Source organism: Pogoniulus pusillus, chromosome 8, assembly GCF_015220805.1.
Source record: "Pogoniulus pusillus isolate bPogPus1 chromosome 8, bPogPus1.pri, whole genome shotgun sequence".
In the NCBI taxonomy this organism is placed as follows: domain Eukaryota; kingdom Metazoa; phylum Chordata; class Aves; order Piciformes; family Lybiidae; genus Pogoniulus; species Pogoniulus pusillus.
Genome location: NC_087271.1, coordinates 29,692,983 through 29,706,455, shown reverse-complemented (window position 1 = coordinate 29,706,455; position 13,473 = coordinate 29,692,983).

Genomic DNA, 13,473 nt, shown 5'->3' with positions numbered 1-13,473 from the left:
ATGCGGCATCTGGGTCACAACAAGCCCATGCGAGGCTACAGCCTGGGCAGAGTGGCTGCAAAGCTTCCTGGTGGTTGAGAGATGGCTGAACATGAACCAGCAGTGTGGTCAGGTGGCCAAGAAGGCTGGTGACATCCTGGCCTGTAGCAGGAATAGCGTGGCCAGCAGGAATCCAGGACACTCATGTTGAAAACTGCTTTGCCTAAGCTAGACAAGGCCTTTCGTTAGTAATGGTGTGCCTGAAAGTTCTTTATCTGTTGAGTATGCTCACTGTGAAGCTGCAGTCCTGAATTCAGGTTCCTCCTTCTGAATCTCCCAGAAAATGCTCTATTCATTACTTCTGAGTTTAAAGAAGCAGTAGGGTTTGTTTTTCTCCATTTTCTTCCCTCCTCCATATTTGTGAGAAGGAAAATCTCACATTCTGACCGCAACCTTTATGTTAGTTCTGTTTGTTACTGCAAATGGAGTTATCACTTGCTGATCTGGAGTTAATGATCTAACTCCTTGAGAAGGACCATACTCTCCTGTGTCTGCATTATCTCATTTAAGTGTCCTTGTGAGGTTTGTCACACTCTTTCTAGGTTCTTTCTGATACTTTTTGGATAATGAGTCCATTTTTCATTCTTAGTAGTTGGGTTACCAACAGTATTTAAAGTTATGATGCCCTCCTGCATGCTTTTCAAGAAAAATAGGGCACAATTATTAACTAGAGTGAAGGAATGATCAGATAGAAACTCATCAGTTAGATGTGTAGTATGAAAGAAGTACATCCAGATTCCGTTTCATGGGCCAAGGGTTTTGAACATAAATTCGAAATTCTCTATGCCATTTGACTCAAAATCTACTAGATCAATAAAAACTCGAAATGCAGAGTGCCTAATTATAAAGAAATAGTTTCTGGAGAAGAAGCAGAATAGCTATGATTCCATGTCAGTTTGACTGCTTCTTTGATAGCTTAATGAACTGCTTTCCAGTAAGCAGACATTCAGTGTCCCTGCTTGGCATTATAAATAACATCTGTCTAGCACATAGATGGTGGGATGGCGTATTAAAGGCTAAGGATTAAGCATTCATTAAAGGATGAATCATATTCATTATGGCCTCTTTCTGTAGAACAACCCTGTCTGCCACAAACCCAAATAATCTCTATGATGAATAAACAGAAAATGTCTTGCTGAAGTAATACCCTACTTGGTTATTTCTGTAGGAGTTCATTAGCTTTATTGTTCTGTTTTATTTTCTTCTCCCAGACAGATCTTGTATTGCACAATTCTTGTTCCTGCAGTAACATCTCTTGAAGTGATACTTCCACAGCCAAGATTTCCCTCCCTTTTCTCAAAAGCTGTGTATAATCCCCTCCATTAATGCAACTTCTCTTAGCTGACTTTTGTTCCTGTTCTGTCATCTACCTATCAAATCTCACTTTGCTTAGCTTATTTTTTTATGTGAAAATGTCACAATTTATGAGAAAAAATATTGTTAAAGCATTCAATTTATCCTGGTTTCTGTATTCATTTCTGCTTTCAGCTTTTAACTAAAACTTTTATTAGATGAGTTCAGTTTAAACTTTATGGCAGTACAGAAGCATTTACTGGCAGTATGCTATTTGTTAGGAAATGCAGAACACACCTGTAACAGCCTTCTTTACAGTGGGCTCCACAGAGCAGATCAGTTCTGGAATATAGTCCTTGAAAACTTCCTAAACAGCATCAACAGAACTTTAATTTTTGCATTTTGTCTTTTTTTCATGCAAAACCAAAACTACTGGTATCAGCTAAAAAAAGCAGTTAGAAGCACACGTGAATCCAGGCCCCTAATATACTTCCTTCTCCATTCCTTTTTCTACTGTCAATTTTGAAGCAGATGTGAGGAATTTAATTTATTATTTTGATTGATTGATTGACTGATTGGGTGACTGCCTGAGGTGTTGGCATGGTCAAAATGTTTGATCCTTCATAAATTCTTCATTCCAAATAATAACTGGAGAAAGAGTGGCTGGAGAGCAGACAGGAAGAAAGGGACATGGGGATACTGGTAGATAGTGGCTGAACATAAGCCAGCAGTGTGGCCAGGAGAGCCAATGGCATCCTGGCCTGTATCAGGAATAGGGTAGCCAGTAGGACAAGGAAGGTTATTCTTCCCTTGTGCTCAACACTGGTCGGGCCACACCTTGAGTGCTGTGTCCAGTCCTGGGCTCCTCAATTCAAGAGAGATGTTGAGATACTGGAATGTGTCCAGAGAAGGGCAACAAAGCTGGTGAGAAGCCTGGAACACAAATGCTATGAGGAGAGGCTGAGGGAGCTGGGGTTGTTTAGCCTGGAGAAGAGAAGGCTCAGGGGGGACCTCATTGCTGTCTACAACTACCTGAAGGGAGGCTGTAGCCAGGTGGGGGTTGGTCTCTTCACTCAGGCAAGCAGCAAAAGAAGAAAGGGACAGTCTCAAGTTGTGCCGGGGAGGTATAGGCTGGATGTTAGGAGGAAGTTCTTCACAGAGAGAGTGATTTGCCATTGGAATGGGCTGCCCAGGGAGGTGGTGGAGTCACCATCCCTAGAGGTGTTGAAGAAAAGCCTGGATGAGGCACTTAGTGCCATGGTCTAATTGATTGGCTAGGGCTGGATGATAGATTGGGCTCGATGCTCTTGGAAGTCTCTTCCGACCTGGTTGATTCTATGATTCTGTAGTGTCCTTGATATGGAGTTTCCAATGGAAGCTCTAATAGAGCATTATAGATTGAAGGACTGCCTGTTATTTCCAGTGTTGCCATGTAAACAAAAGTCTAACCATTTTTGTTTGTTTGTTTGGGGTTTTTTGTATTTTGTTTTGTTTTGGCCACAGAGGAAGACACAGTAAACCTTCCCATTAAGTCATAGATTTGAGATTCAAAAATGAAGACCGGGGAAAAAGTGAATAAATCCTCAGCTAGCATCTGTGCATAGTAGAAATGGGCCAGGAAGCAAACCACTAATAAAGCAGGTGCCCTGGGCAGCCAGGGCAATATGCACTGTAGTTTAGAATGAATCTCTTCTGCTGTAGATAAAGTATCTGAAGGATCATCAGTAGATAACACACATTATTTTCTCAGAAGTATTGTTTGCATTTGAGAAGTGTATCAAACCCTAAAGACTTCTTCTAGTATAGCAGACAGCATACAATTATAAACACGGTGGTTGGAAGGAAAGTTTTTCTGAACAGAAAACCTGCCTTGTTAAAAGTTACAAATTGGCTAGGCCACCAAAAAACCCTTCAGACTTTAATGTATTCAGAGTACAAAATAGATATGATTGCTGAAAATATTGAAGAGAAGAAAAAAATAGAACAGAATTTTTAAAATTAAGGAAAAAAAAACTTTTAATCAGATTTGTATCCCTATAGAGCTGCTAAAAAGTTGAAATTGGCCATGGCTTCACAGGAAAATTTCCCGTATAAACTGAAATATGTGTGTGTCTTACAGTAAGAGGCACAGAGAAACATTACATTCCCCCAGAACTTCTGAGTTTGGCACTTTGAAAGGTATCAAGACTTAAGCATGTATGTAGACTCCAGGCAGTGTGAAATAATTCACAAATTTCAGACTTCTCTTACTTGTGTCTTAATTAAGAACCATTATGTTCTTTTAAGCATTAATAAATGAAAAATGAGTATCACAAATGAACTTTATTTCCCATTGGCAGGTATTACAAACATGAGATGGGCCTGCCTAGTTAAAGGAAGTCCATAAGCTCCAGAGACCTACAGCTGAGAACAATGACTGTAGGAGAAAGAGCCTCCAGTAGAGATTAGTGAAAGTGCTGCAATCAATTAAGAGCTGTATTTTCATTTTTCCCAAATTCAACAGTGCTGAGTTCTAGGATTCTACTCTGGGACCAGCTCTCAGATAAAAGAGCTGTCAGTTTTGCAAGACAAGATTTTAAAAAAGGAAAAAAAAGGGAAAGAATCTGCTGCTTCGTTAGCATTTAAAATACTTAATTTCCCAAGCTTTCTGTCTCCCATCCCTTCCATATCTCCTTTGGAGCTCTGACTAAATGCATGTATTAACACCACCATCACAGCAGCATCTGACTCTCTTGATATCTTCCCTCCAGCCAAGAGAGTGAACAAGTGTTTTCCTCATTTCTTGGCAGGAGATGCTGCAGTTACAAGGCCTGCCGTTTGTAATGGGAATGAATGAGGAGATGAAATCAGTTGAGCAATCATCTGTCACACATCTAGTAGAGAACCAGGTACTGTGTTTATTTTGCTGCCTATGAGAATGATAGGCAACTGTACTTCATTTTATTAATGTGACTAATTTTTTAAAGCATGGGGCACTCGAGGTGAGAGGAGCACTGTCTCATGAGAGTTTTAAAATTGGCAGCTGCCAGCAGGCCTTGCTGCTGTAAGATTTGCAGTTCTTTGATGGGGTTAGATTCTCTCATTCATTGAGATGAACACTGTAACAATTCATATTTTTACTGTGTGACAATATGTAGGTAGTGTTTCCATTTGCTTTGCTCATTCCCAATCATGTTTTCTTTATTGTTTTGGTTTTATTATAGGCAGACCTACTATTGTTGTGAATAATTAAGATTGCTAATAATTTCTATTACAAGATTTGGTTTTCAATCACTGTGAAGGATTATGCAAAATTAATAATCTGTATTAATTTTGATATTCAGGCAACAATTGTTAATAACTATGAAAACTATTTATTAACATTAAAACTTGCCAGACACTTATTCACAGGTTCAAAAAACACACAGGCTGGTGTCCCGGGTTTGGGCTGATCCCTCCCCTGGGAAGAAAATTCACAACACAAACCCCCCTTCTTTTTTGAAAGTCAGGGAAAGATGAAATTGTATTTTCTTACAGTATAACAATGTAAAGAGAGATAATAACTAGAGAAGGAAGGAAGGGGAAAAAAAACCCCAATACAATAACCTTAAGGGAGATGGGGGAGGGATCAAGCGGCGGCGAAGCAACAGAAGCAGCAGTAGCCAAAACAGCAGCCGGGGAAGATAGGCAAAGCTGAAGCAGCCGAAGCCAGCGGGAGAAGGGGCAGAACAAGCTGTGCTTCTAGACATTAAGCACTTGATGCTCCAATGAAATTATATTAATTTATCTATTGTTGCCATTCATGTGGCCTATCCCTGGAATGTTCATTTCTCCCCTATGTCTGAGCTAGAGGATCAGCTCAAACGGCCACAGCTGGAAATTTAGACACACAGGGCACAGGCAAAGCTAGGTCACTTATTTCTTAAAGTGGCAAATGCAAATATTATGCTGGAAGAGGCTTTTAAGTATTTACTTCCAAAATTGTAAATCGGACAGTACCCAAAGCACGTGGAACTCTGTCTGATTGGCTGCTGACACTTGATTCTTCCCAGGCTTCTGGGGAAAGGAGGCAGACTATCTTTGACCTTGTCTCCTGGCTCTTCTGGATGATCTGTTTATCTCCAGGATTTGTAGTCTTGGCAGAAGACTTTTGGGGCAGGCAGGATGTCTGGCTATATGCGGTCTCAGCACAATGTCACACTGGGGGCTACACAAGCCGACTGTGTTCAGGCATTTGGCATGCAAAATGAGGCAGCAGCAGCAGCTTATCCCTTGCTTATCCCTTTTATCAATATCCAGCCTGTGGCTAGTGGGACACTGGACATAGTATAGCCAATTGGAATAGCACTTTGCCAGGCCTCACCATATTAGGTGAAAACAGCTTTTGCCCTCCCATGGTTGCCTCCCCCAGCACAGGAGGAGCAGGAGCAGGGGAACATGTCTGGGCAACGATAAGCCCATGTTTACCTCATCAACCCTACCACCACAATCACATGTAAATTTTCTAACATTTAAGAGCTCAGGCAGAAACGTTTCACAGAGGCCTCTGTCTGAGAATGCTGGTGACTGAAATCTCAATGCAGTGTTAAGGGAAGAGCTATTTTAAAGTGATCCAAAGATTCAGCTGGAAAGGTATGATATCAGACTTTGGAGAGAACACACAAAAATATTACTATCTTTCTGTCATTCATCCCCACAATTAGTATCCAACGAAAGCAAACTTTCAGGTCAAACATGTTATGCAGAGAATTTTGAGTAATTGAGCAGTTAATTCACTTGGGACTTCCTCTAGCTTGTGGGTGCTTATCCGTGCAGACTTAACCTTGACTATGCCATTTTCTCTGTTGAGAGTGGAATGAAGATGATGAAGGCCAAGTAAGTAAGCCTGATAGTGATTTTTTTTCTAGTTTTAAGGGAGTGTTTAGTATTTCGAGCTTCATGTTTTAAAATGTTTTTGCATTTTGATGCATAAAAGAATAAGACAAACCAAGCTCTGAATTTGAGTACTGTTTTGGTACTGAATTTGGTCACTGTTTTAATTGTAAAATATCTACAGAAAGTCTTCCTCTCATGCATACAGGTTCCAGTTCCCTGACAAACAAAGTATGTACCCCAGTTTGACTTATAGCAGTGTCTGATTAATCTTGGGCTGAAAAACACTGATTTTTTCAGGCATTCAAAACTGGGCCAGGTGTGTTCTGGTATCTCAATTGATGTGGGTGCTCTAGGTCCTGACCTAGGTGTTGAGATTGTGCTCTTTGTGTTCATGGCAGTATAGATGCCAATTAAGAAGGACTTCACCTGAAGACTGCTAATCTGATGGGTCGAATCAAAATATTTGCCTTAAATGCCCTTTATGGAGATAATGATATTTGTTTGCTTCCAGTTATTAAAACTTTCTTCAGATGAAGATGTGTGTGCTGAGAAATACACAAGATTTTGTCTCCCTCGAGTAGTTCCATTTCATGTTTTAAATAATTTCATATGGGGAAATAAGCTGCTTTCTCAGCACTGACTGATCTTGATTTTGCATATTCGTTTCTTATCGTGAAGATGACGGAGACCACATTTGCTTCCCTTTATTCTTAGGAACAGACAAGTAATTTGTTTTTCTTATGAAAGATTTTACCTTTCTGCCTGCACTGCTGAAGCAGACTGGGGACAACCCATATCCTTTATCCAGCTCTGCAGCAAAACTCCCAGCATCTTTAATAGCAAATACACATAGCACACGTTTACTTTTACTTGATATATCGCTCCAATGACTTTACTGAAGATTTGCATGAGATCCTTGCTCTACCCTGTCTCCTACTGTAATTTTTACTGTGATACCATAAAATATTTAGCTATATGTTGGGATCTAACCCAAACCTGCTCATGTCAGCACAATGACTTTCATTGATTTCAATGGGCATGGGAATCGTGGCATGAAGGATAGGTAGCATTTTTATGTTGCAGGAGTGAGTCTTGAGAAAACTATTACATAAGGTTTGTGCTCTGGGAGGGACTGCATTTGGACCTATAATAGAGCAGTCATTAACCACCTTGTTCATTTAAAAGATATCCCTCTAACTTGTCTTCTTTCTTCTTAGGTCTAATTATAGAGAAAATAATTTGCTGTGTACAGTCATGTAAAAGAGGATATCTTTGAAACGTGCCTTCTGAATACTTGAAAGTATTTGAACTGCTAAAGTTGCCATATAGATTCCCTTTTAATGTTTTTTATTGCACATATCATAAAAGATCTACTGTTGCTCATGTTTATGTACAAGTGTAACCACTAACCTTGCCCTACTTTCATAGACTTGTTCATCTCGTGAGGCACTTTGCATGCTGTAAACTGAAAAAAGATACACAATTAAAACTTGTTAAAGATAATTAAACTGAAGTGGAGGGGAAAAAAAAACCTGCCTCACAGTTTGTTCATAATAATAGTCTCTGAACTATAATTAAATTCTTCCTTCCAATAATTGTATACATACAAAGGAATTTTCCAGATAGCAAAACAATACAATGATTAAAAATGATTAAGAAGCTGTTTCCAAAAGCAAAGATGAGCCAGGGAGGGTTGGAAAGATTTTAGGTGTCTCTAAATATACTGTACCAGCTGGGTACCAGATGGTGTTTGGCTACTTGCACCCACTAACTGAAAATATCAGAGGAACAACTACACTATTGCCAGAATCAGTTCCCCTCCCTTAAATAAAAGTGGCACTCTTGGGAATGACTTGGCAGGGTAGAAAGATTTCCTGACAGTGAGATCTATTAGATGGTGGAATAGTCTCCCAAAGGCAGAAGTAGACGCCAAATTGCCTGGCATGTTAGAGAGGCTGGACAAAAGATAGAAAATGTACCATAGAGACATGCTACTCTTGTGAGGTGGTGACTTACACTGTTATATACATTGGATTAGGGGAATTAAACACAAATGTCACTGCTTTCTTGAGAGTAGTATTAGAGTATTTTATATTATACATATGTATGCATATATGTACATAGAATATGTTTATATACACATACAAATATGTATGTTATATATACATATAACAGCTCATGCTGCATGTCACCTCTTAATATGTGGAGGGAAAAGAAGGTTATGGGGAAGATCAACATGGATTCACCAAGGAAAATTGTTCTTCGCTGTACTGATAGCTCTCTGTGATGGCATGATTGGATGGGTAGATGAAGAGAAAGCAGTGGATGTTGTCTGTCTTGACTTCAGCAAGGCTATTGATGCTGTTTTCCCTAGCATCTTCATAGAGGTGTTCAGGAAGTGTGGACTAGATGAGTGGACAGTGGGGTGGATTCTGGCTGAATGACAGAGCTCAGAGGTTTGTGATTAACTGTGCAGTCTAGTTGAATGCTTGTATCTTTTGCTGTTCCACAGAGGTCAGTTTTGGGTCCAGTCTGTTCAACATATTCATCAGTGACCTGGGAGAAGGAACAGAGTACACCCTCAGCAAGTTTGCTGATGGTACAACTCTGGGAGGAGTGCCTGACACCCACAAAGGCTGTGCTGCCATTCAGCAAGACCTGGGCAGAGTGGAGAGCTGGGGAGAAATAGCCTGAAAAGGAATAACCCCATGCACCAGTACAGGTTAGGAGCTGACCTTCTGCAAAGCAGCTCTTCAGAGGCAGAGAAGGAGCTGGGAGACCTGATGGACAAGAAGGTAACCATGAGCTAGCAATATGTCCTTGTAGCCTAGAAGGCTATGTTCTGAGTTGTATTAAGAGTGTGGCCAGAGGGTTGAGGGATGTTCTGCTCCCCATCTATGCTGCCCTAGTGAGGCCTCATTTGGGGTATTATGTCCAGTTCCATGTTCCCCAGTTCAAGAGAGGCAAGAAGCTACTGGAGAGAGTCCAGTGGAGGTCTGAGAAGATGATTAGGGGACTGGAGCATCTCTCTGATGAGGAAAGACTTAGAGACCTGAGTCTGTTTAACCTGGAGAAGAGAAGAATAGGAAGGGATCTTATTGATGCTTATAAGAATATAAAATGTAGATGTTGAGAGGATGGGACCAAACTTTCCAGTGATGCCCAGCAACAGGCACAAACTAGAACACAGGTAAAACTCCTCTAGCAGCAGGGTTGGACTAGATGGTCTCCAGAGGTCCCTTCCAACCCCTGCCATTCTGTAATTCTGTGTAATATTTAACTGTAGCTTTCATGTCATGCTTGTTTGTATCAGGCATCAAGGAAAGATTAGAATATCAATGTTGACCAAAAAGAATTTTTGTCTGATTTGTCTCTAATCACAAAATCAGTCAGGCATTTCATGGGCACAGTTTGCTTCATGATCTCAGTAGTTGCATGCTTTTTTGAGAGGTTATTTTGTGCTAGGTTAACGTACATGCTTTCCTTCCAAAAAATGTTGTCAAGACATCTTGCAGAAACAATAAAGCATCACAAATATGTTATACTAGACGTGCAGACATCATCAGCTTTTGTGGATAATGAAAAAAACTCTTGTAATTTGTTCCTCTTATCTGTGATCAAAAGATAATTAGAAAGAAAAGGGAAGATAATTAAAAAGAAATTAACTTTGCTTCAAACTCCCATTTCTGTTGGCTGTTTGAGAGTCAAACCAGAAATAGGAAACACATTGCTGTATGTAGCAGTTTGCTAGCAAGAAATCATCTCCAAATTGTTAGAAATGTGATTACATTAGTTGTGTCCTAAATGAAAGGTTAAAGAAATCAGTAGAAGCACTGTATTATGGAATACAAAAATGGGAATGATCTGATTAACTAATGAAGGTTTCAGCCTGTGTGGACTTTGCTGGAACTTGTTTGCTGTTTCAGAGGAGCTAATCATGTCCAAGGAAGGAGCAGCAGTAAAAAGTAAAATATTCTTTTCTGGTTTGTTATTATTTATTTATTCATTTAAATGAACAAAAAACCTTGGGGACCTAAACACTCTAGTGTCATTTGAAAGTAGTATTTTCAGTTTGAGCCCCAGCTGTGGACTCTTTTGTCTTTGAAATAAATGCAGCTGGGGCCGAAAGTGCCCTTGGCAGAGAAAAAACAGTTGTTTTCAGAGGCAAGGCTTTGATTCCCTGCATTTCCTCACTGTCACTACAGACTCATTTTTGCCTATAAGCAGAGCTTAAATTTAGCTTTTAAAAGCATACCTCTCCCTGTGCTGAGTGGCATCCTTGCATGCTGCACAGAAAAGGTATAGTCTTTTCCACAGACTCTCCTGGCTTTTGAAATCTGTGAAGTAACCCCACTGGAGCCCTTTTGACTACAAGAAATGTCTGGAGTTTTAAAAATTCAGTCAGCTTACAGTCTAGTGTTAGTTTGTAGTAATGAACAGAAGTAGGAGTACAGTGGAGTCTTTTCCAAGTGTGTAGTTACTCCTTTGCACTCAGAGCTTGCTCCTCAGACTCATTTAGTTCAGAGACAGCAGGGCAAAATCACATGACAGCTAAAGTCTGTGTTTTGATATTCATTTATTTCAGAAATCTAATTTTGTGGAAAGATTGCTTAAATCCCAGTAGCACACGGATTCTTTGTTGTTGTTGGGTAGCTGCCAAGCAGCACTGACTGGAAGAGCACTGCTTAGGACAGTTTGCACATGTTGTAAGGGTCTGCTGTGCATCAGATGTTGCTGTGCTTAGCTTTAAGCTCTGTGACCATAAGAAAGTGATGATAATCAACAAACTGTGTTCATCTAGTGTCCAGGTCTCATCAGCATTTCCAAAGCCAAATCACATAAACTAATAATATATATCTGAACTGGTAATAAAAAATTAATTCCTGCCCACAGTAGCAGCAAATGTTAACTGGATTCCAGTACCAGCATCCCACTGCTTTCACCTCACTGAAAATGCTAAATGAAGTTTTGGTAGGAGATTGTGAAACCACAGCAATATAAAAACAGACTTTCAACCAGACACAGGTCCTGGTCCCACATTAACCTTGTGAGCAAAGCCGAGAATTAAAACCAAATGCAAACCCTGGCCAGCTGAGGTTCGTTTTTAGTCTGAGGAGCATGCCAGGGTAATGAGGAACCGACACAAAGCTCACAGCATATGAAATCCCTCCTCTTCAATCTCTGTTTGCAGGATGAAGTGGGAGAGAAAGCAAAGTTATAAAAATACTGCTCGTATTCTACACATCCTGGATTTGCCAACACCCTAAGGGTCCCAGAAAAACAAAGAATAGAATTTATTGTATACTTGAAGATATTCTGGCTAGAAATGGTGGGGGTTTTGCATTGGCATGATTAGCCAGTTGAGAGAAGACCAACCAAATTAGTTCTCGAATTCACAGTTTATCTAGATTAGTATATATTTCCTATAAAATGCACATAAACATCCAAGTAAGTACAGACAGATGCTGTAGTGTGAACCTAGAGATGGATGCCTCTAAATAATTTCTGCACAAAAAATATGTGTGCACTCATACACGCATATTTGAAAATGTGACTCCCTTTGTCTGCTTGTTCTTCAAAGTGGGACTGTCCTCTCATGTTATGCAGGTTTCCTGCAGGTCAGTAAGAAAGAAAAAAAAATCTTCTTTTGTGCAACTCTTCTGACTTCTGTAAAGACTGAACTTGGCATTTGACTTTGGTCAAGTTACATCAGAATGTGCCCTTCACTATTCCACTTTGCAGACTTCTAAAAGATTTGTTATTTCAAGAGAGTGTACTGAGTTCGTGTGTCCCAGTTTGCTTCCTGAAGGAATGCAGTTAAGCAGGAGTTTATTTGTATTTTTATTTGTCTTTCTGCCTGAGATAGGGATTTATTTTATTAGCATGTTAATTTTAATTGACATGATCATATTGATGTTGATCTGCTGCTTAGAAATCAAGTAACAGTGGAAGATTTGCAATTGAATTCATCCTAGCATATGTTTCTAAAAATAGACTTCCACCTTCTCTTTAACCTAAACTCTTTAATCTGTAAGGTGCTGCATGTCCAGCAATTTCAATTCAGCAGCGGTATTTTCTTTTCCTTTCCTCTGTGTAACAAGGATGAACTAATGGAAAAGATTTTGGGAGCTCGTGAAACAGAGCTGACCCACCTCAATGAACAGCTTTTCTCTTCTGTGCTTGTGTGTACTGCACATCCTTTCGGAACGCAGTCCCAAACCGTAACGATGTCCCAAATCACAGGATTAATGTGTCTATGAACAGACCTCTTATGCCTCTAGAATGAAGTACTCCTTGCTAATTTCTCTTCAAGACACCAGCTTAATTGCATTTTAAACAAATGGGCTGCTTTGCTGGCCAACTTTTAAATGAGATAACAGCAATGTTCACTCTCCAGCAGTGATGAGTGCCTTGCAGTAGATTCAAAACTCTGTTCAATAACAGGTTTAATCTCACACCAGCAGATTTACTGCAGAATAAACTGCCACTGAGCTCATAATTAGTAAAACAAAAAAAAAAAACCAACCTACTAAATATTATTTTCCAAAGCAGCAGGCTATGTTTTAGTGGAAATTTTTAGTCCTTTTCCTTGTATGTTTTATTGATTTTATGTATGATATTGGGAATTCATGCTATGATTTAAGATAATGGTCTTTATCGATCACTTAAGCAGTTGTTTAGCTACACAGTAACAAAACGATGCTCCCATTCACGGAATATGTGATACTGACAGCAGGGAGACCACAGTGCTTCCCTTCTTAATGTTTATTTCTTTTTTTCCAAAAGCATATTCACTGCTGGAAAACAGCAACTGCAAACATTTGTGCTTTAGAAACAATCTTCCCATAATTTTCTTTGTTGCAGCTATTAGTAGCCAATTGTGATTCAGTGAAACCCAGTTCAACAAACAGATGTTCCAAAGTATATTCTCTGTAGCATGAAAACAAATATTAATGAGGTAATTGGAACCATTGAGGGAAAGAAAATGGTGAGTATGTAGTTTCTAATGTTTGAAGTCATGCCCTTTGGTGTTTTGTTGTGTTTAGTAACAAAATGGAGCTTCATTACCTAACTGTGTTTAAACACCAGAGGGCAAAAAAAAAAGGCTTCATCCTAGGTTCAGGTTCGTGTGTACACACTAAGCTTGTACTCAGGAAGGAGAAGGTTGGAGAATATTACTGAAAAGTTTAGATTCTCATAATTTACTAAAAGACCTCCCAAGTGATGTAAAGCTGTTGGGATGAGAGAGTGTGAGGTTGCTTTCTTCTTTTCAGGTGGTTTTATATG